At 44.2% G+C, this 23,865-nt stretch overlaps 1 long non-coding RNA gene across 2 annotated transcripts in view; it reads left to right on the plus strand.

Moving 5' to 3' along the window:
* The window catches only part of LOC137496855 (uncharacterized), a 167,440-nt gene that overhangs the window by 73,399 nt on the left and 70,176 nt on the right, over window positions 1-23,865 (plus strand). Inside the window, exon 8 of one of the 2 annotated variants that reach the window (XR_015504644.1) lies at window positions 18,700-19,250. The exons of the other annotated variant lie outside the window; for it this stretch is intronic. This is a non-coding gene — a long non-coding RNA (uncharacterized LOC137496855). Of the gene's footprint in view, window positions 1-18,699; window positions 19,251-23,865 lie in introns of those variants that run through there. 2 annotated transcript variants of the gene reach the window in all.

A 23,865-nucleotide genomic window follows, 5' to 3' on the forward strand; every position in this document is an offset into this window, starting at 1 on the left:
GTTGCTGTGTAGTTGCCATTGTGTTGTGAGGGTGTTACTATGGTGTTCTACATTGTTGTGTTGCTATAGTTGTTAGGGTTTTCGGGGGTTGTTGCTAAGCACTTGTTTGGATGTTTTGGAAGGTTGTCTAGATGTTACTATGGTGTTCTGCGTTGTTGTGTTGCTATAGTTGTTAGGGTTTTCAGGGTTGTTGCTATGAAGTTGTTAGTGTGTTTTGGGTGGTTGTCATGGTGTTGCTGTGTAATTGCCAATGTGTTCTTGTCACGCTCAAAATAAATGTTCGGGTGGATCCAATAGCGAGTGAACAAAGTAATTTATTAAACACAGTCAAACTCAAAAAAGGCAGGATGTAACAAAAGAGTGAGGTGCTAAGGCTAGGGGAACAGGACAGGAATCGAACAGGAAATCAGGCTCTAGCAGAAGCTCCTCACGGTCCTGAGCACAGACAGAGAGACACACATGAGCACACGTAACGAACTGACAATGAACATTAAACACGTAGCACTTAAATAGTCACGATGATGTAATTCAGCTGGCGAAAAATCAATCCAGCGGAGTGACGTAAGGCCACGTGACCAAAACAACACACGTGGGCCACAAAAGCAAAACAAACCCACATGATCACACAGACATTCCGGAAGAGCGCACAAACCTGCAACCGTGACATTACCCCTCTCTCAAGAGCACCTCCTGGTGCTCCCAGAAGCGCTTACCTGGCGATTGTAATCATCGATAAGAGAGTGATCCAATATGTCCTTTGCAGGGACCCAACTCCTCTCCTCCGCACCATAACCTTCCCAGTCCACCAAGTACTGAAATCCTCGCCCCCTCCGTCTTGAGTCCAGAATGCGCTTAACCGAATAAACGGTCTCCCCATCTACGAGACGCGGCGGGGGGGGAACCGGAGTGGGCGGATTAATCGCCGTATGAAAAACGGGCTTTAATTTGGAAACATGGAACACGGGATGAATTCTCCTGTACGCTGGAGGAAGTTTGAGGCGGACTGCCACCGGACTAATGATCTTGATGACAGTGAATGGGCCAATAAATTTGGGTGCAAGTTTATTACATACGGAACGCAAGGGAATATTCTTAGTTGAAAGCCACACTTTTTGACCGACGACGTAAACGGGAGGCTTCGACCGGTGGCGATCGGCTTTAGCCTTAGTGCGCGCACCCACTTGGAGGAGGGTCTGCCTGGCCCTGTTCCAAGTGCGTCGGCACCTCTGGACAAAGGCGTGGGCGGAGGGGACCGCGACTTCGGATTCCAGACTGGGAAAAGCTGGTGGCTGGTAACCTAAACTACACTGAAACGGAGAAAGGCCCGTAGCCGACACTGGTAATGAATTGTGTGCGTACTCCACCCATGGGAGCTGCTGACTCCAAGAGGAGGGATTCTGGGAAACCAAACAACGTAACATTCGCTCGAGATCTTGGTTTGCCCTCTCAGTTTGTCCGTTACTCTGAGGATGAAACCCAGAAGAAAGACTTACAGTCGCTCCCAATAAATGACAAAATTCTCTCCAAAATTTAGAGACAAACTGGGGCCCCCTGTCAGAAACCACGTCCGTCGGGAGGCCATGAATGCGAAAGACGTGATTAATGACAGCATCCGCTGTCTCTCTGGCTGAGGGTAATTTGGGCAGAGGAATAAAATGAGCTGCCCTCGAGAACCGGTCCACAACGGTCAAAACAACCGTATTGCCACCAGACGGCGGGAGCCCGGTGACGAAATCTAGCGAAATGTGCGACCAGGGTCTCGAAGGCACTGACAGCGGCTGAAGGAGTCCAGCGGGAGGGCGATTAGAAGTCTTAGAAACAGCACAAACAGAACAGGCCAAAACAAACTCGCGTATGTCCCGTGCCATAGCTGGCCACCAGAATCGCTGTTTAACCAAAAATAATGTACGACTCACCCCCGGATGACAAGCCACTTTGGAGGAATGTCCCCACCGAATGACGTCAGACCGAATCTCCTCCGGCACAAACAAACAACTGGGTGGGCATCCGGCCGGGGGCGTTACCCCATCCAGGGCTGTGCGGACCCTGCTCTCGATCTCCCATGTCACAGCAGAAATACAAATCCTCTGGGGAACGATGGGCTCAAGAGACGTATTGCGCTCGGAAAAATCAAAAAGACGGGATAACGCGTCGGGTTTGATGTTTTTGGAACCCGGCCGATAAGAGATGGTAAAATCGAAACGACCGAAAAATAATGCCCACCGAGCCTGCCTGGAGCTGAGTCGTTTGGCGGACCTGATGTATTCAAGGTTCTTATGATCGGTCCAAACGATAAAGGGAACCCCCGAACCCTCCAACCAATGACGCCACTCCTCCAAAGCGAGTTTGACAGCCAACAACTCCCTATTACCAATGTCGTAATTACGTTCTGCGGGAGATAATCGGTGAGAGAAAAACGCGCACGGATGAATTCTGTCATCCGAGGCGGCGCGCTGGGACAGGATAGCGCCCACCCCCACCTCTGACGCGTCAACCTCCACCACAAACTGCCGGGAGGGATCAGGTGTCACTAAAATAGGAGCTGAAACAAAGCGGCTCTTCAGATTGGAGAATGCAGCCTGTGCTGCGATCGACCACCTGAAGGGAGTTTTGGAGGAGGTTAAGGACGTCAGAGGGGCGGCGAGCTGGCTGAAATTGCGAATAAAACGCCGGTAAAAATTAGCGAAGCCCAGAAATCTCTGCAGGGCCTTACGAGACTCGGGGATTGGCCAATTCACCACAGCCTGAACTTTCTCTGGATCCATGCGCACCCCCTCGACTGACACAATGTGTCCTAGAAAGGGAACAGACTGTGCATGGAACACGCATTTCTCCGCCTTGACAAAAAGCCCATTCTCTAGCAGCCGCTGAAGCACTCGCCTGACGTGCTGCACATGTTCCTGGAGAGAACGAGAAAAAATCAGAATGTCATCCAGGTAGACATAAATAAACTGATCTATCATATCTCGCAACACGTCATTTACGAGTGCTTGGAAAACCGCAGGAGCATTAGAAAGCCCAAAAGGAAGAACACAATATTCAAAATGCCCCCTGGGGGTCAAAAACGCGGTTTTCCACTCATGACCCTGCTTCATGCGAACCAAATGATATGCGTTGCGGAGATCTAATTTCGTGAAAAACGAAGCCCCCTGCAGACGCTCGAACGCTGAAGACATCAGCGGCAAAGGATATGTATTCTTCACCGTGATGCTGTTCAGCCCTCGATAGTCAATGCAGGGTCTAAGGGACCCATCCTTCTTTTTCACGAAAAAGAACCCCGCCCCCGCCGGTGAAGAAGAGGGCCGTATGATCTTGGCCGCTAGAGAATCAGAAATATATTTCTCCATGGCCTCCCTCTCAGGAATAGAAAGAGAGTATAACTTGCCTTTAGGCGGAGACGTACCTGGCAATAAATCTATTGCACAGTCATAGGGACGGTGAGGAGGCAGTGAAGCAGCTCGAGACTTACTGAACACTCTCTTCAGGTCGAGGTACTCACTGGGCACGTTTGACAGGTCCATGCGCTCCTCCTGAAACACAGAACAAGAAACAGCAGAACGAGCAGACGAAAGACAAGACTGATGACAGTTCTCACTCCACGAAAGTATGGCATTAAGACCCCAGTTAATGTGAGGCTTATGAAGAATTAACCAAGGATGACCTAAAACCACTGGTGTGTTAGAACAGTCTGTTAAAAAAAATGAAATGTGTTCAACATGATTTCCAGACGTGATCAGCTTTATGGGTTTGGTGGAGTGAGTGATAGTGGGAAGGGAAAGTCCGCTGAGTGCGCGTACTGCAATGGGTTGTGACAGTGCAATAACCGGAAGTTTAAAACTGAAAGCGAAACCAGAGTCAATGAAGTTTCCCTCCGCCCCGGAATCGACGAGCGCCTGTGTGTCTTGAGTTCCGGAACCCCATGATAAGGAGACGGGCAGTATAGTGGCAGACGTAGAGGATTTGTCCAAATTAATTTCACCCATCAGTAACCTCTTACCTACTGATGGGTGTTGACTTTTACGGGACAGGAAGCCACCCGATGCCCCGCCCCACCGCAGTAGAGACAGAGTCCCTCCGTTCTTCGCCGGCGCTTCTCCTCTACGGACAAGCGGGATCTGCCCAACTGCATGGGTTCCGGGTCAACGCTCCCAACTTCCGGTGCCATCGGCGAGACCGGCGAGTCAGGGACAGGATCCGGAAACCTGTTTTGCCGCATGCGACTCTCACGGCGAAGCAGTCTGGAGTCCACCCGGATGGCCAAATCCACTAGCTCGTCGAGGGTCTTGGGAAGATCTAGGGAGTAGATCTCGTCCTGAAGACGATCCGAAAGGCCATGAAGGAACATGTCCCATTGAGCCTCCGCGTTCCAGCCGGATTCAGCAGCCAACGTGCGGAACTCAATGGAATAGTCCGCCACGCTCCGATTCCCCTGGCGGAGCTCAGCGAGGACTCGAGCGGCCTCTCTCCCAGAGGCGGCCCGATCAAAGACCTTTTTTAGTTCCTTTGAGAACAGGTCGAACGAAGAACAACAGGGTAATTTCTTCTCCCATGCTGTGGTTCCCCATTGAGCCGCCCTTCCTGAAAGGAGAGTGATGACGAACGCCACCTTGGCCTGCTCTGAGGAAAACAAAGATGGCTGCAGGGAGAAGTACAGGGAGCATTTGGCTAAGAAGGACCGGCATAAGTGAGGCTCCCCAGCATAGCAGGTCGGCGGAGGAAGGCGAGGCTCAACTGAGCGACCAACGCCCAAGTTAGCACTGGCAGTCACCGGCGCAGGTATCACCTCCGGAGCTGGTGCAGGCTCCCCTTGTGTTGTTCCGGAAATCAGCTGTTGGACCTGCGTAGTGAGTAACGACACCTGACCAACCAAGGCCTGGATAGCCTGTGCAGTCGTGGCTAAAGCCTCGTCCTGGCGATCGATCCTGGCGTTGCTAGCAGTAAGGAACTCCGATATCTGAGAAGTACTCGCTGGATCCATGGTAAAGGTCAGTTCGTTTTGTCACGCTCAAAATAAATGTTCGGGTGGATCCAATAGCGAGTGAACAAAGTAATTTATTAAACACAGTCAAACTCAAAAAAGGCAGGATGTAACAAAAGAGTGAGGTGCTAAGGCTAGGGGAACAGGACAGGAATCGAACAGGAAATCAGGCTCTAGCAGAAGCTCCTCACGGTCCTGAGCACAGACAGAGAGACACACATGAGCACACGTAACGAACTGACAATGAACATTAAACACGTAGCACTTAAATAGTCACGATGATGTAATTCAGCTGGCGAAAAATCAATCCAGCGGAGTGACGTAAGGCCACGTGACCAAAACAACACACGTGGGCCACAAAAGCAAAACAAACCCACATGATCACACAGACATTCCGGAAGAGCGCACAAACCTGCAACCGTGACAGTTCTGAGTGGTTGTCATGGTGTTACTATGGTGTTCTACATTATTGTTGGGTTACTATAGTTGTTAGGGTTTCAGGATTGTTGCTATGTAGTTGTTGGGGTGTTTTGGCTGGTTTTCATGGTGTTGCTATGGGGCGGTTATCAGGGTTTTGGCCTTGGGGTGGTAGAGAGGGGTTGCTCTGTGATTGCAAGAGTGTTGCTATGGAGTGGATGTCTAAGTGTTATGTAGTTGCTAGTATGGATGTGAGGGTGTTGCTATAAAATGGTTGTCAAGGTGTTGCTGTGTAGTTGCCATTGTGTTCTGAGTGGTTGTCTAGGTGTTACTATGGTGTTCTGCATTGTTGTGTTGCTATAGTTGTTAGTGTTTTTGGGACTGTTGCTAAGCACTTGTTTGGAGGCTTTGGGTGGTTGTCATGGTGTTACCATGGTGTTCTCCATTGTTGTTGTGTTGCTATAGTTGTTAGGGTTTTCGGGATTGTTGCCATGTAGTTGTTAGGGTGTTTTGGGTGGTTGTCATGGTGTTGCTATGAGGCGGTTATCAGGGTATTGGCTATGGGGGGGTAGAGAGGGGTTGCTCTGTGATTGCTAGAGTGTTGCTATGGGGTGGATGTCTAAGTGTTTTGTAGTTGCCAGGATGGATGCAAGATTGTTGCTATAAAATGGTTGTCAAGGTGTTGCTGTGTAGTTGCCATTGTGTTCTGAGTGGTGGTGAGGGTGTTACTATGCTGTTCTGCATCGTTGTAGTGCTGCTACAGTTGTTAGGGTTGTTGCTATGTAGTTGTTTGGGTGTTTTGGGGGGTTGTCAGTTTGTTGTTATGGGGCGGTTGTCAGGGTACTGCTATTTATTGCTATGTAGTTGCTGTTCATTGTTTGGGTATTTGGCGAGGTAGTCATTTGTCAGTCAACATTTACTAATGAATTATTATAATGCAAACTTGTACTTGTTAGGATTAGTTAATGCGTTGAGTTAACAAACTAACAATGAGTATCATTTTTAATTAACTAACATTAACAAAAATAAATAAACACTCTAATAACTAGATTGTGCATGGTTTGTGCCAATGAAGAGGCCAGAATTTAGAAATGAGATATAGAAATATAAATATTGTCCATAAATGTAAAAAAACACACATTCACATGTGGGTTTTTGTGGTTTATGAGGACTCTCCACGGGCGTAATGTATTTTATCCAGTAAAAAACACTTATTATATGACCTTACTCCTAAACTTAAACCACAGGGGAAACTTGTGGCAAAATGTAAATGTGAAAAGGCCCCGTGAAGTATGATTTTACAGTTTTGAGTAACGAGGACACAGGGCATGTCCTTATATACCACTTAAACATTCATACAGTAGCTCATACCCATGTATTTACACAAATTTGTCCTGATGAACCACTCAATCCACACACACACATGCACAAAGATCATTCTGTCCTCATTTACTCCACTATTCTACTGGTGACCCGTTTAATTTACTTGCGTGTGAATTAATTATGCTCTGCAACACCTGCAGCATCAGTTTGAAGACTTTCTGTCCTTGCAGGAGTTTTGCTCTGAATATTGTTTCATCACAGATGCTGTGTTTCTAGCATATGTCTCATTGCGGAGCTGCAGACTAACTTCTGTAGTTAAGAATTCTCTACCTGAAACGCCGGATTGATCCGTCTGTCAGCAAGCACTTATTTCTTTCTGCTGTGCACACAAATTGTTAATGGTCGGCCACTCCGAACGTCAGAGAAAATGGCACATCCCTGACTTCTGCTCTCCGTCTTCCTCTCTGGGTTAACAGGGTTTAATTTAAATCCAAAAGGCCTGACAGCACAGTTTCTGACGCTCCGGACCCGAATGTTCTGCATGGCTGTTTGGATCAAAGCCGGAGCGTCTCTGGTATTGAGCTGTTGTAACCTCTGTCCGGCCTGATTAACAGCGGCTTGCTCTCCGAGTCCTGCATAATCACCGGCAGCATCAGGCAGAGTCACACACACTGATCATCAATATGGAGAAAATGCAGCGCTGTGCAGAAAGCGCCTGACAATGAGCGTAAATCATAGTCGCGCCGCATTCTGAGGCATGCAAATGATTCGGGATAGCACCCAAAAGATTCATTCTGTGCGTTTGACACAATCTTCTGTGTGGCTGTACAATAGCAGACTGGTGAAACATACTATATGACACAGTTCAATACTAGGGATGCACCAACACCATTTTTTTGCAACCGATCCAATCCCGATACTAAAATTCTGAGTATCGATTGATACAGATCCAATCCTGATACTGTGCCATTTACTGTGCTGTGCCATACTGTGCGCTCCCGGGTTTTATTCAGACATTTATTCCCGCACCGCAAGACATCTGGTCAGCTCCCGTGGTACAGCAGCGGGAATGCAGACCTCAGTTCGTTTTTACCACGTCTCCCTTCTCGTTCGGTCGAAACCGGAAATACTGCCAAACTGCACTTGGTTCGCGACTCGCCATCTTACCTCACCTCTCTCTCTCCTCCACACTTTCCTGTGATGACAATCACGCATACACATTTGTAGGCATTAAATAAATAAGAGTTATTATTTTATATTCGTCTCCTATTTAAGTGCATTGTTTTTATGACGGTATAACGGTATTGAAACTGACACCATTGCTATTTTTAGATCCTGCGGTATACCACATTACCGTATTACCGCCCAAGCCTACACTGTAAAAAATAAATCCGTAAAATTTACGGTAAAAAAACGGCAGCTGTGGTTACCAGTACTTTAACGTTAAAAACACGGTACAAACTAGAGGTCTGTATTGGTAATAGGGTGTAAATTTCTGAATAAATCGCGGGAGCGGTCGGTAACAGGTTTAATTTGGGACGGGAGCGGGCTGTCTAGCAATATCGCGGATATTGCTTTGCAAATGAGAGAGAGAGAGAGAGAGCTTTGCCTGTGTGTGTGCTTGGTGCTTGTGTGTGTGTGTGTTAGTGCGCACGAATGAGAGAGAGAGAGAGAGCTTTCCCAGATAGCAAAATACACTCTGGCCAGTTCCGGCTAGATTCTCGCCTGCCAGAGACTTACCACTCGGCTTGGCTCCGGCTGCCGGACTCGGGCCGGATGCTTGTGGAATCACTGCCCGATTCCGGCCCGAATCAATCTGGCCAGATGCAGCGGCCTTAAGCGAGCCAACGCTGCCGCATCCGCGCCGGAATCGGCCCGAGAGTAATGTGCGCTGCGGCCCGGAGCTGGCGCGACTCAGTATTTATATACCTTTATATAAAACCTTTTGGTATTACATTGATACATGGTATTACAAGCCTTTGAGTTGATATAACAGCAAACGCCTGTGTGTCTGCTTGGTGCTTGTGTGTGTGTTAGTGCGCGCCTGTATGAGAGAGAGAGAGAGCTTAGTCTGTGTGTGTGTGCTTGGTGCTGTGTGTGTGTGTGTGTTTTTATACAGATAGCTTGGCTGTCTGGACTGTATAGCTGGGTGATTTTCGGTTTTGTTCTCCCCCGCTCTTTAGCGGGATCGGGCGCGGCGGGCAGAAAACGGGGCGGGTCGGGCAGCGGGACAACAAATTCTTAATATAAGCGGGAGTGGTCGGGTTCGGGCTAAAACCTGGCGGGTGCGGGCGGGAGCGGGATTATAGTGAGCACGGTAGCATTAGTCGGCAGGAGAAGCACTTTAGCAGCATCTAGAACAGCAGCCTGTAAGTACATTTAAGATTTGTTTCAGTTGTTGTGTATGGTTTGAGGACTTGTTTCCAGCTGTTTGTGTAAAGTTGTAGGACAGTTAAACTTGCTTTCAGTTGTGTATAATACTAGAAGTTGTTTAGCCACTGTTTCCTTGGTTACTATAAGAGCTTGTGTAGCGAACGCAGACGCGGTTCGCGTCGTCCGCCTCAGTTTCGGCCCTTGTTTTGACTCGGGAGGCGTGTCCAAACGCCAGGTAACCACTATATAGTGAGCACGGTAGCATTAGTCGGCAGGAGAAGCACTTTAGCAGCATCTAGAACAGCAGCCTGTAAGTACATTTAAGATTTGTTTCAGTTGTTGTGTATGGTTTGAGGACTTGTTTCCAGCTGTTTGTGTAAAGTTGTAGGACAGTTAAACTTGCTTTCAGTTGTGTATAATACTAGAAGTTGTTTAGCCACTGTTTCCTTGGTTACTATAAGAGCTTGTGTAGCGAACGCAGACGCGGTTCGCGTCGTCCGCCTCAGTTTCGGCCCTTGTTTTGACTCTCGAGGCGTGTCCAGCTGAATTCAATCAGCTAGTGCTTTGGGGTTATATAAACAACTAGTTCACCGCGGCAGCGGTCGCGGCAGCCTCGTGTGAAGACCGCCTCGTGTGAAGACCGACGAGGGTAAAGACCATCGACTCTACCTGCGCGACTCCACCGAGCAAAGACACCGACAAAGCACTTGAGTACTTTACTTTATTGTTTTACTTTACACTTATTTTTTGTTGTCAGTGCACTTTTATTATGTGTTTACTAATTCCTGTTGTTACTAACACTCGCAAAACACGGGAGGTGCGCTGCAGGCGTAATCCTCACAACCTTCGTTCAATACATGTATCTACTATTTCACAACTCTCTCTCTCCGTGGGCCTCTGGAATTGCCAATCAGCTGTTAACAAGGCTGATTTTATTACCTCCATAGCTACATATTCTGACTATAATCTCATGGCTCTAACTGAGACCTGGTTGAGGCCGGAGGACACTGCTACACATGCTACTCTTTCTGCTAATTTCTCTTTTTCCCACACTCCTCGTCAGACAGGGAGAGGGGGTGGGACTGGACTACTAATTTCCAAAGAATGGAAATTTACTCTGATACCGTCCCTGCCAACAATCAGCTCCTTTGAATTCCATGCAGTCACCATTATCCACCCCTTCTACATAAATGTGGTTGTCATCTACCGCCCACCAGGTAAATTAGGTCACTTCCTAGATGAACTGGATGTTCTTCTCTCATCTTTTTCTAATTTTGCCACTCCCTTATTGGTGCTAGGTGACTTCAACATTTACGTTGACAAACCGCAAGCTGCAGACTTTCAGACTCTGCTTGCCTCTTTTGACCTAAAAAGAGCACCTACTTCTGCTACCCACAAATCAGGTAATCAGCTAGACCTTATTTACACACGACACTGCTTCACTGATCAAACAATAGTAACTCCACTACAAATATCTGATCATTTCCTTCTGTCTCTCAACATCCACATTACTCCTGAGCCGCCACACACTCCAACACTGGTTACCTTTCGCAGAAACCTACGATCTCTCTCACCCAATAGACTATCCACCATTGTTTCAGACTCTCTTCCTCCATCTCGCAAACTCACTGCACTTGATTCGAACAGTGCCACTAATACACTCTGCTCCACACTAGCATCATGTCTAGACCGATTATGTCCTCTTGCATCCAGGCCAGCCCGTGCCAGTCCTCCTGCACCCTGGCTCTCGGATGCTCTCCGTGAGCATCGCTCAAAACTTCGGGCTGCAGAGAGAATTTGGCGGAAAACTAAAAATCCTGCACATCTCTTAACATACCAAACTCTTCTGTCCTCTTTCTCAGCTGAGGTTACTTCTGCAAAGCAGACGTATTACCGTCTGAAAATCAACAATGCCACTAATCCTCGCCTACTTTTTAAAACATTTTCCTCCCTCCTCTATCCTCCTCCTCCACCCGCATCCTCCACACTTACTACTGATGACTTTGCTACATTCTTCTGCACCAAAACTGCAAAAATCAGTGCTCAATTTGCTGCACCTACAACAAACACGCAAGATACAACACCAACACCACACACACTCACCTCTTTTTCTCAGCTCTCTGAGTCTGAGGTGTCCAAACTTGTGCTATCTAGCCATGCAACCACCTGTCCACTCGATCCCATTCCCTCTCATCTCTTGCAAGCCATCTCTCCTGCAGTCATACCAACACTGACTCACATAATTAACACATCTCTTGACTCTGGTTTATTCCCCACTACATTTAAGCAGGCTAGGGTAACCCCACTGCTAAAGAAACCCAACCTGGACCATACGCTACTTGAAAACTACAGACCAGTATCCCTGCTTCCATTCATGGCCAAGATTCTGGAGAAAGTAGTGTTCAATCAAGTCCTGGACTTTCTTACTCAAAACAATCTCATGGACAACAAGCAATCCGGCTTTAAGAAAGGCCACTCAACTGAGACTGCCCTGCTCTCGGTCGTGGAGGATCTCAGACTGGCTAAAGCAGACTCTAAATCATCAGTCCTCATTTTGCTGGACTTGTCAGCTGCTTTTGACACTGTCAACCACCAGATCCTGCTATCTACGCTTGAGTCACTGGGCGTTGCGGGCACTGTTATACAATGGTTTAGATCTTACCTCTCTGACAGGTCATTCAGGGTGTCTTGGAGGGGAGAGGTGTCCAACCTACAGCATCTAAACACTGGGGTACCTCAAGGCTCTGTTCTTGGGCCACTTCTCTTCTCCATCTACACATCATCTCTAGGACCAGTCATCCAGAGACATGGATTCTCCTACCACTGCTATGCTGATGACACCCAGCTATACCTCTCTTTTCATCCTGATGATCCCTCGGTTCCAGCTCGTATCTCAGCCTGCCTGTTGGATATTTCACACTGGATGAAAGATCATCATCTTCAGCTGAACCTCGCAAAAACGGAAATGCTTGTAGTTTCTGCCAACCCGACTCTACACCATAACTTTTCAATCCAGATGGATGGGGCAACCATTACTGCATCCAAAATGGTGAAAAGCCTTGGAGTAACGATTGATGACCAACTAAACTTCTCTGACCACATTTCTAGAACTGCTCGATCGTGCAGATTTGCACTCTATAACATCAGAAAGATCCGACCCTTCTTATCTGAACATGCAGCTCAACTCCTTGTTCAAGCTCTTGTTCTCTCCAAACTGGATTACTGCAACTCTCTACTAGCTGGGCTTCCAGCTAACTCTATCAAGCCTCTTCAACTGCTCCAGAATGCAGCAGCACGAGTTGTCTTCAATGAACCTAAACGAGCACATGTCACTCCGCTGCTAGTCCGTTTGCACTGGCTGCCAGTTGCTGCTCGCATCAAATTCAAAACTCTGATGTTTGCCTACAAAGTGACTTCTGGCCTAGCACCTTCTTATCTGCACTCACTTCTGCAGATCTATGTGCCCTCCAGAAACTTGCGTTCTGTGAATGAACGTCGCCTCGTGGTTCCATCCCAAAGAGGGAAAAAATCACTTTCGCGAACGCTCACGCTCAATCTGCCCAGTTGGTGGAATGAACTCCCTAACTGCATCAGAACAGCAGAGTCACTCGCTATTTTCAAGAAACGACTAAAAACTCAACTATTTAGTCTCCACTTCACTTCCTAAGCTGCAATTGCCTCTTTGAATATCACACTAACTGTACAAAAAAAAAAAAAAAAAAAAACTACTAACACTTCCCTTCTTAGACTTTACAGACCTGAAACTTGCCTTTAGTACTTATTCATTGTTGCTCTTAGTTGTGTAAATTGCTTCCTTGTCCTCATTTGTAAGTCGCTTTGGATAAAAGCGTCTGCTAAATGACTAAATGTAAATGTAATGTAAATGTGATTCAAAATTTAGTCCCGCACAGATCTCTAGTACAAACCGTAAAAGTAATTTTTCATTTTTACTGTAAATTACCATATTTTAGTCATTTATAGAGGTAAAATGTCTGTATTTTGAATGATCAACATTTACACATCTTTTGTTAAATAGTTAGACATGTTAGCACACCCACATGCACGTGGTGATGAGGAAGTTGCATGAAGAGCCAATGCTCATCACAATCAAGTTTTCCCACAAGCAGACAAGAGTATCAGCATACAGAAGGTGCTCAGTGTCATTCACACAGCTAATAAACACCAGTATGGTAACACACATAAAATTAAAGTCATGAAGTAAACATTGTTTATCAACATTAGATGTAACATAAATCTCTAATGTACATAACTGATGGGGAAACAACTAAAAAGATTCATATTAATGTCAACCAAATGCATAAAAAGTTATGCGCCTTTCAGGGAATTCTGGGAAAAGTCAATTTATGGTTTTTCGCCGTGTATATATTAAGGAAACATACTGTTAACCAGGTTACGGATTTGTACTCTAGCATTTTTACAGTTTTTTTACCGTTGAAATCACGGCCATTTTTTACAGTGTAGTGTGTGTGTGTGCATTTTAAGTAACTTGCACATACGTGTAAGAGAAAGAGAGTGTGTGTACTTGCACATGTGTACTGTAAGTGACATGTATCTGGGTGTATGTGTGTATATGTGCATGTTTGTGTGTGTGTGTGAGAGAGAGAGAGAGAGAGAGAGAGAGAGAGAGAGAGAGTGTGTATGTGTGTGAGGGAGTGTGTGTGCGTGTGTGTTATAGAGATCAAGGGTTGCATTGCGTGGTTCAGGAGGTTAGTAAGGTTGTGTGAGTTGAAAGACTGAGTCACACCAGCTGTGTTTATGACTCTGCTGCACCTGTGGAGGTCAAACACACACTCACACACTCTCTCACACACACACACACACACACACACACACACACTCACACACTCACACACTCACACACACACACTGGATAATAAAACTAGGAGAATGGCATTTGCTACTATGTTGTGCACCAGACAATACATTTCATGATCAGTTGGATGTGAGCAGACGTTCCCCCTTCATTTAGGTGGAGCTTCACACTACATAGAATCCAAATGTTTCCACTGCGGTGTGTTTTTGGCAATGGCTGTGTGAAATCTGCATTTAACATGCATGGCGGGTGTTTAATGTCCTATAACCTCAGCTTCATCTGTAGGTCTTTAATTTGAGGTCGGAAAATGTTGAAATGCAGTAATTTTATTCATAGGAATAACTTGTTTCTTGTTTGAAAACATCTTGTTTGGTTGTTCACTCATTAAACAATTTTCTCTGTGTGTGTGTGTGTGTGTGTGTGTGTGTGTGTGTGTGTGTGTGTGTGTGTTTTCTGCTCTCCAAAGTACATTTATTGTTATCATTATCATTTTCTTGTCGGCTTAGTCCCTTTATTAATCCGCGGTCACCACTGCGAAATGAACCGCCAACTTATCCAGCACATTTTTACGCAGCGCATGCCCTTCCAGCCGCAACTCATTTCTGGGAAACATCCACACACACACAATTTAGCCAACCCAATTCACCTGTTCCGCATGTCTTTAGACTGTGGGGGAAATCGCAGCACCCAGAGGAAACCCATGCAAATGCAGGGAGAACATGCAAACTCCACACAGAAACGCCAACTGAGCCGAGGATCGAACCAGCGACCTTCTTGCTGTGTGGCGACAGCACTACCTACTGCACCACTGTGTCACCCCCACATTTCTAGTATTAATATAAAATTATATCATAATATCAGCAGTGGTTAGCACTGTCACCTCACAGGAAGAAGGTCGCTTGTTTGAGTCCCAGCTCGGTCAGTTGGCATTTCTGTGTGGAGTTTGCATGTTCTCCCCATGTTGGCATAAATTGGCCGTACTGTAGTGTATGAGTGTGTATGGGTGTTTCCCAGTACTGGGTTGCAGCTGGAAGGGCATCCGCTGCGTAAAACACATATGCTGGATAAGTTGGCGGTTCAGTCCACTGTGGAAAATGTTAGAAATTAAGCCCGAACTCACCCAAACGGCAAAGATCTTCAGCTTTATTTTACGAAGCGAATGCCCTTCCAGCTGGAACCCATCACTGGGACAACAATCATTCACTTTTATACACCACGGCGATTTAGCCTACACAATTCACCTGTACCACATGTCTTTAGAGTTGTGGGGAAACCGGAGCACCCGGAGGAAACCTACATGAACACAGGGAGAACATGCCAACTCCACACGAAATGCCAACTGAGCCAGCCGAGGCTCGAACCAACGACCTTCTTGCTGTGAGGCGAAAGTGTTGTTCATAAGCATATCAAATGATAAATTGATGGCATTGAAATAGCTTGTATTTATTTATAAGAGAGGTTTTGAATGATTTATTTTACTGTTTCATTTAAATAGATAAATCTGTAGTGCTTTAATGAGAAGAAATCATGGAGTCAGATATTCAAAGGGAAGAAAAAAAGCCCCCGCCGACACCTGCAGCCAGCTGTTTTCACCAGAGTTTGCTAATTCGTGATTAAAACATTGACACTTTGCTCAGGATTAACCTGATGAATGTAATTGAATGTTAAAGCCGCTAGTTCAGCGTTTCACATGATCAGAAGAGATGGATCAAGACAGATGGGTGTCAAATTGAATACTCCTCTCTCTCGCCGCGCTGCTAATTGTGCCGTTTACCTCAGTACAGCCTCTGACTGTGGCCGTTTAGACAGGCTAATGATGATGCACGGTGTGAAACATCCCCTGATAATTAAAAAAATCAGGCAGTGTGATAAACTGGCCACAAGTGACAGACTCGCACACTCAAACATATCGACTGCTTTATCACTTAATTGCTTGTGTTCGGGTTTGAAAAGAAACCCACTTTATTTATTGATTAGTGGTTGCTAGGGTGTTTTCAGTGGTTGTTAGGTTGTTGCCGTGTAGTTGCTAGGTCTTTCAGGGGGGTTGTCATGGGTGTTGGTAGTTGTCAAGGTGTCAAAGTGTAGTTGTTAGGGTGTTCTGAATAGTTTGTGTTGCTGAAAGGTGGTTGTCAGGGGGTGTTGCTATGTTTAGTTGTCAGGGAGTTGATGTGTAGTTGTTAGGGTGTTCTGAGTTGTTGTCCATGTTGATGCAAGTTGGTTGTCAAGGGGCGTTGCTATGGTTAGTTGTTAGGATGTTGATGTGTAGTTGTTAGGGTGTTGTTGAGAAGTTGTCCGTGTTGATGCAAGGTGGTTGTCATGGGTTGTTATTATAGTTAGTTGTCAGGGTGTTGATGTGTAGTTGTTAGGGTGTTGTAGAGATGTTGTCCGTGTTGATGCAAGGTGGTTGTATGGGGGTGTTGCTATGGTTAGTTGTCAGGGTGTTGATGTGTAGTTGTTAGGGTGTTCTGGGTTGTTGTCAGCGTTACGATATTGTAGTTGTCAAGGTGTTGGCTGTGGATAGTTGTCAGGGTGTTGATGTGTAGTTGTTAGGGTGTTGTTGAGATGTCTGTGTTGATGCAATGTGGTTGTCAGGGGTTGTTGCTATAGTTAGTTGTCAAGGTGTTGCTGTATAGTTGTTAGGGTGTTGTTGAGATGTTGTCTGTATTGATACAAGGTGGTTGTCAGGGGTGTTGCTATGGTTAGTTGTCAGGGTGTTGATGTGTAGTTGTTAGGGTGTTCTGGATTGTTGTCAGTGTTACTATATTGTAGTTGTCAAGGTGTTGGCTGTGGATAGTTGTCAGGGTGTTGATATGTAGTTGTTAGGGTGTTCTATGCTGTTGTTTGTGTTGCTACACAGTTGTAGTTAGGGGGTGTTGCTATGGTTAGTTGTCAGGGTGTTGATGTGTAATTGTTAGGGTGTACTGGATTGTTGTTGGTGTTGTTACATGTTGGTTTTAGGGTGTTGCTATTGTCATTTGTCAAGGTGTTGATGTGTAGTTATTATTGTGTTCTGAGCTGTTGTCTGTGTTGCTACATAGTGGTTGTCAATCGGTGTTGCTATGGTTAGTTATCAAGGTGTTGATGTGTAGTTGTTAAGGTGTTGTTGAGTTGTTGTCTGTGTTGCTGCAAGCTGGTTGTCATGGGTGTTGGTATGGTTAGTTGTTAGGTTGTTGATGTGTAGTTGTTAGGGTGTTCTGGGTTGTTGTCGGTGTTACTATTTGGTAGTTGTGAATGTGTTGGCTGTGGATAGTTGTCAGGGTGTTGATGTGAAGTTGTTAGGGTGTTCTGGGTTGTTGTCGGTGTTGCTACATGGTGGGCTTTGGGGTGTTGCTATGGTTAGTTGTCAGTGTTGAAATGTAGTTGTTAGGGTCTTCTGAGCTGTTGTCTGTGTTGCAGAAAGGTGGTTGTCAGAGGGTGTTGCTATGGTTAATTGTCAGGGTTTTTATGTGTAGTTTTTAGGGTGTTCTGAGTTTTTGTTGGTGTTGCTACACAGTTGTTGTCAAAGGGTGTTGTTTGCTTGTTTCGGTGTTCTGAATGGTTGTCAATATGTTGGCTATAAGGTGGTTGTCAGGGTGTTGATATTTAGTTGCTAGGGTGTTTGGAGTTGTTGTTTCTACATGGTGGTTGTCAGGGTGTTTTTTACTTGTTAAGGTGTTCTGAAATGTTGTCAATGTATTGGCTATGGAGTGGTTTTCTGGGTTTTGGGGTTTCTGGGGTGTTGTGTGTGTGTGGTTGCCAGGATGTTGCTTTGGGTGTGATAAGAAGCTTTGAGGTTGTTGCTAAGTTTAGTTGTCAGGGTTTTGATGTTGATTTGTTATGGCTTTCAGAGGTGTTGGGCTTGCTACTTGGTGGCTGTCAGGGGTTGCTGTGTAGTTGCACCAGTGTTCTGAGTTGTTGTCAGGGGGTTGTTGTTTAGTTAGGAGGTTGTTCTGAATTGTTGGATGTTGGCAATGGGGTGGTTATCAGGATGTTTTGAGTTGTTGTTTGAGTGTTCTGAGTTGTTGAAGTGTAGCTACATGGTGGTTGTAAGGGGATGTTGTTTACATGTTAGAGTGTTCTGAATGGCTGTCAAGGTGTTGGCTATGAGGTGGTTATCAAGATGTTGCTATTTAGTGTTTTTTTGGGTGTTCTGATGGGTATTGTCAGGGTGTTGCAGTGTAGTTGCTCAGGATTTCTGAGTGGTTTTGAGGGTGTTGCTATGGGGTGGTTGTTGGGAATTTGCTTTGTAGTTGCTAGGGTGTTTTGTGTGGTTCTGAGGATGTTACTATGGCACGGTTGTCAGGGTGTTCGGGTGTTCTGAGGTGCTTTGAGGGTGTTGTTCTGGGGTGAGCGTCAAGGTGTTCATGTGTTCCGAGTGATTGTCTGTGTTGCATGGTGATTATTAGGGTATTGCTATGAAGTTGCTAGGACATTTGTCAGGTTGCGAGGGTTTTATGTAGTTGTCAGGATGTTTTGAGTGGTAGTCACAGTTGCTATGGTGTTTAAAAGTTGTTTTAATGGTTGGCTCTATAACCTCTTCAACTTTTTGTTTCTTCGATATGGCTGTGTGTAATTTTGTATTAGATTATTTTGTCATAATTAAACACGGTAGAGTTTTATTGACAACCAAATAACTTATGTATTTATGAGTGTATTATAAATGATAATTGTATAGTTAAGCACAATTATTTGGAATTGGTGACAAAATCACTACCCTAAATTTGAGCTGTAGTAATAAGGATGTCCAAGTTAGCAAACGCACCTAATTGGTTTTTTTTGTGTTTGTTTTTCTTAGCTGCAGATGTGCTTGCTTACTGAAGTAAGGCTATTGCCTCTGCAGAACTCTCCTCTCTCTCTCTTTCCTCTCTCTCTGCTTTGCTATTCTGCTCAAACCACTCTCATTCTCAGATATCAGGCCTCATTATTGTCATCACATGCCACATTTGTACTCTGTTAGGGAGCAAATTGTGATAAAATGGACCGTGGCCTCTCTCTTAGGTGCACTTAAACAACCTGGACTGTCTCTAACACACACAAAATACTCTCCATTGCCAGCTCCAGTTTTACTGCTCTACCTTTTCAGCACAAAGACTCTTTTTAACCCATTTTATGTTTGCTTAATGTTTAATGTATTGACTTTAATGAGCTCTTTGGTGACATGATTGCTTTTGTCTTACATGTACACAAACATTAACATGAAATCAGCATTTCAGATTTTACAGTGACGTCATTTTGAATGTCAGGGTCGTTTCATTGACAATTGATTCGAAATTGTTCTGTGATTTCATCCATTCAGTTGTTGTTTTTTTGGCAAAGAAGTCAGTAAAACAGAATGTGATGTGAAAAGTCATGACTGTGTGTCATGGGCAATAAGTCTCATATAATATCAGAGAAATGAGGTTTATGACATTCCTTCATGTTCTCCACTGCCATAGATATATACACTAGATATCGCGTAGGAACCCTAAACATGCGTCAATAGCGCCGCCACATTGGTACAGTGCTCCCAGGACAAATGTCATTCAACCGCACTAGTCAAGACAGTGTTATTACGTGAAGATGCGGGACTTTAGCGCTGTCTACAGGTGTAGTAACGAGCAAACAAAGAAAACAAAGCACAAAGGCAGAACATTTCATAGGTAATATTAAGTTTTTTTCTGTTTTTGTATTTTCTGAACTTTTGTGCTAATCAGGTAACGTTATTGATGATAACAACCACTTACTGCATTCACCATACGGCAAAGCAGCTCCAACTCGCACTAAACACTCGGCTTATGCTAGTTTCGTTGAATAAAATCAGCAAACAATGCAAAAGAAATATGACAACGAGATGCTGCGCTGCCAGAAACTTGTATTATTGTCGGCTAACGTTAGTGAAAGAGTCGTTCGGGGGATTCTTTCACAAACGAATCGCTCCCTCCGTCAGTATGAGAAGTGAAAGCAGGAGAGGAGATGTGTTTCAGGACATGATTAAATTAAATTTAATAGAGAGGGTGGATAGTACATTTCTGTACACACAAACACAAGGTTTTTGTCAGGAATGCCCGTGCGGTCAGGAATGCCCGTGCCATCAATGTAGAAAAGTGTTGTAAAATTATAATTTTCGTAATTACAAAAAAAAAATTGCATACTAACATCCAGGAAAACTCCCGATCATAGATATATGTGTATATGTGTATATCTCTGGCTTTGGATGGCCACAGTCCTCCACTGTACCATGGTCCCGCATTCATTTCAAAGGAGCACTACCCTGTACCAAGATGGCGGCGCTGTTGACGCATTCCATCCTATAGAAAACAATAGGCCAGGCGACATCTAATGTATATATCTATGCTCCACTGCCAGGAAAGTTACTTTTGGTGACGCTTTACAATAAGATCCCAATTTAATCACACTGATTTATAAACAATTGAATGAAACTGTTTCATTCTTGGGCATTGTAGCTTGGTGATCTGGCTTTGGTTTTAATCAAACTGGGCCAATGGTAATTTACCAAAATCATGTCTTGAATAGAGCCCATGTTATTGTAATCATGCCCCGTTCCGTGTTTCAGCTGTTGCCATCAGGGTGTTTTTTAGAGTTCCTAAATGCAGGAAAAACAATCAGAAATTGTTTTATTATGGTAGCCATTAGGTCCAGTGAGGAGGGAAATGTATCTGAAATTTGGTTTATAGTCATGATACTTGGTATAGATGATACCTGAGTCTATGGAAGTTGATGGTTACAGGTTTTCAGCTTTATTCATAATATATTAAATAATTCCTTGGTTCAACTTTATATACTGTATATATATATATATATATATATATATATATATATATATATATATATATATATATATATATATACACACACTCACTGGCCACTTTATTAGGCACACTGCTCATTAACGCAAATTTCTAATCAGCCATTCACATTGCATTTCAGCAACTCAATGCATTTAGGCATGTACACATGGTCAAGATGATCTGCTGCAATTCAAACTGAGCATCAGAATGGAGAGGAAGTGTGATTTAAGTGACTTTGAAGGTGTCATGGTTGTTGGTGCCAGACGGGATGGTCAGAGTATTTCAGAAACTGCTGATCTACTAAGATTTTCACGCACAACCGTCTCTAGGGTTTACAGAGAATGGTCAGAATTAGAGGAGATATCCAGTGAGCGGCAGTTCTGGGCGCAAATGCCTTGTTGATGTCAGAGGTCAGAGGAGAATGGCCTGACTGGTTCCAACTGATAAAATGGCAACAGTAACTCAAATAAGCACTCGATACAACCAAGGTCTGCTGAAGAGCATCTCTGAACACACAACACGTCCAACCTTGAGGCGGATGGGCTACAGCAGCAGAAGACCACATTGGGGGCCACTCCAGTCAGTTAAGAACAGGAAACTGAAGCTATTGGCACAGGCTCACCAAAATTGGTCAATAAAAGTTTGAAAAAATATTGTCTGGCTGCCATAGTAGGGTTAGAACACAGACTCCAGGTTGAGCACCCCCTGCTGGCCTCACTAACGCCACTTCCAACAGCAATCTAGTTTTCCTATGTGGTCTCCCATCCAGATACTGACCAGGCTCAGCCCTGCTTAGCTTCAGTGAGTAACCGGTCTTGGGCTGCAGGGAGACATGGCTGTAGCAATTTTCAACATCTCTCTCTCCTTCACTCTTTTATAAATTAGACGGCATCTAAAAGCTACAATGAGCTAAAATGAGCAGCAATCACCGTCACCAGCAGCAGGTCGGATGAAGAAACGCAAACCTCTTGAGAAAGTGTTGCATCATGTGATCAGAGCGGCGTGGGGATGTTCAGCATATGTGTGTGTAATGATTTGAGTAGCACCTCACTAGCAAACGTGCATTTGAGAAAGCGTCTTCGGCTGACCCTGTGTGTTGCCGGGGTCTTTTCTCTCTGTCATGCTGTATTCCTCTGGGCTTTCACATGACAAAACCGCAGAAAGTTGTTTTGTCACGCTGTACCTTTTTACAAGCGGAGGATTTTTTCCGTCGTCAGTCGCTGTCTGTGCTGTCAACCCGCAGTCTGCACCTGCTCTCACATTCCTAATTAGACTTGTTTAATTAATTATATTCTGCAGTAGAGCAACCTACCAGCTCGTCTTCATTGTTTGGAGGACCTACAACTTGAATGGCATTATTTTCTTTTATTAGTGTAACAAGTACTGTACTGAAGGAAATGTTAGGATTTCAATGCATTAAAAATAGGTAACTGGTAGAGCACACATCTGGAAACTGCTGCCATTTTGGTTTAATTCCTAGCTAATAAATATGTGGCAAAATACTTAAAGATTACTATATAATACTACAGTCAAATACAGTTGAAGTCAGAATAATTAGCCCCCTGAATTATTAGTGTCCCTGTTTATTTTTTCCGCAGTTTCTGTTTAATGAAGGGAAGATTGTTTCAGCACATTTCTAATCATAATAGTTTTAAAAATCTATTTCTAATAACTGGTTTATTTTATCTTTGCCATGATGGCAGTAAATAATAATTTACTTGATATTTTTCAAGACACTTCTATACAGCTTAAAGGAACATTTAAAGGCTTAACTAGGTTAATCAGGTTAATTAGGCAGGTTAGGGTAATTAGGCAAGTTATTGTAAAACGATGGTTTGTTCTGTAGATTATCGATAAAAAAGTTAGCTTAAAGGGGCTAATAATATTGTCTCAAAAATGTTTTTTAAAAAATTAATAACTGCTTTCATTCTAAACAAAATAAAGCAAATAAGACTTTCTCCAGAAGAAAAAATATTATCAGACATACTGTGGAAATTTCCTTACTCTGATAAAAAATAATTTGGAAAATAATTAAAAAAGAAAAAAACTAAATCAAAAGGGGGTGAATAATTCTGACTTCAACTGTATATATGCCCTGTGATATTTTAATAATAATATTTAATATTTTAGGGTTTTGCTCTGTAGTTGCTAGGACACAGGTGTCAAAGCTCTGCATAGTTTACTTCCAACTCAATTAAACACACCTGATCAAACTTATTGAGTCCTTCAGGCTTGTTTGAAACCTTCAGATATGTGTGTTGGAGCAGGGTTGAAAGTAAACTGTGCATGACTGTGGCCTTCCAGACACTTGATAAGACACTTGGTTTGCTAAAAGATATCTTTGAGTTGTGCACAATTCAACAAGCCAACAAGATTGTATCTGATTCTTCACATGTGCTGTCTTTGGAGTATGAGCTGATGAATTCTGGCAGAGGATACAGGGTCCCGTTATGCAATAATAGATATAAACATTATTTTGTTCCTTTTTTTAATTAAATTGATCAATGAGCTAGAAGGGAAGAACTTTCGGTTTTGTTTTGTATTTAAATGCATAATATATAACAAACACAAGTTATTTCGAGCCATATAACTCAAGTCCAAGTCAAGTCATGACAGTCAAGTCCAAGTCAAGTAGAGTCTTTTTTTTTTGGATATTTGTCAAGCAAGTCTCAAGTCCTAATTTTGTGACTTCATTCTGACTCAAGTCAAGTCATGTGATTCGTCCCCCATCTCTGCTAACCGTCCAAGATTCTGCTGTATTTAAAAGTGCAAAGAAAACATAAAACTCAATTTTATCCATTTTATCCTGCGGCATGTTTAATTTGTTGCGTTTATTTAAACACACTGTAAAAAAAAAAAAAAACGCTGGGTTTTACACAATTTTCTCACAATGCAATTGACATGCATCATTTTTTAGACTCATATTAAACATTGAGATATTAAACAAACATACTATCTATTGCTTAAACTAATTATAGCCTCCCTGCTGACATACAGTAGTGCGTGTGTAAAATAAAGCGGCTAAATGTTCCTCCTCTCAGTGATATATAACTCATGGAGAGGTGGAGGCGTCAGTAATGTCTCCGCCCACCTGGTCCATCAGGTAAAGGACACCTGTCACACTCAGCTGCCTTCCAGCTGTCCGATCCCCCCTTTAATCTGCAGGAGCCCAG

Source organism: Danio rerio, chromosome 12 (genome assembly GCF_052040795.2).
Source record: "Danio rerio strain M-AB ecotype USA chromosome 12, GRCz13ab, whole genome shotgun sequence".
Classification (NCBI taxonomy): domain Eukaryota; kingdom Metazoa; phylum Chordata; class Actinopteri; order Cypriniformes; family Danionidae; genus Danio; species Danio rerio.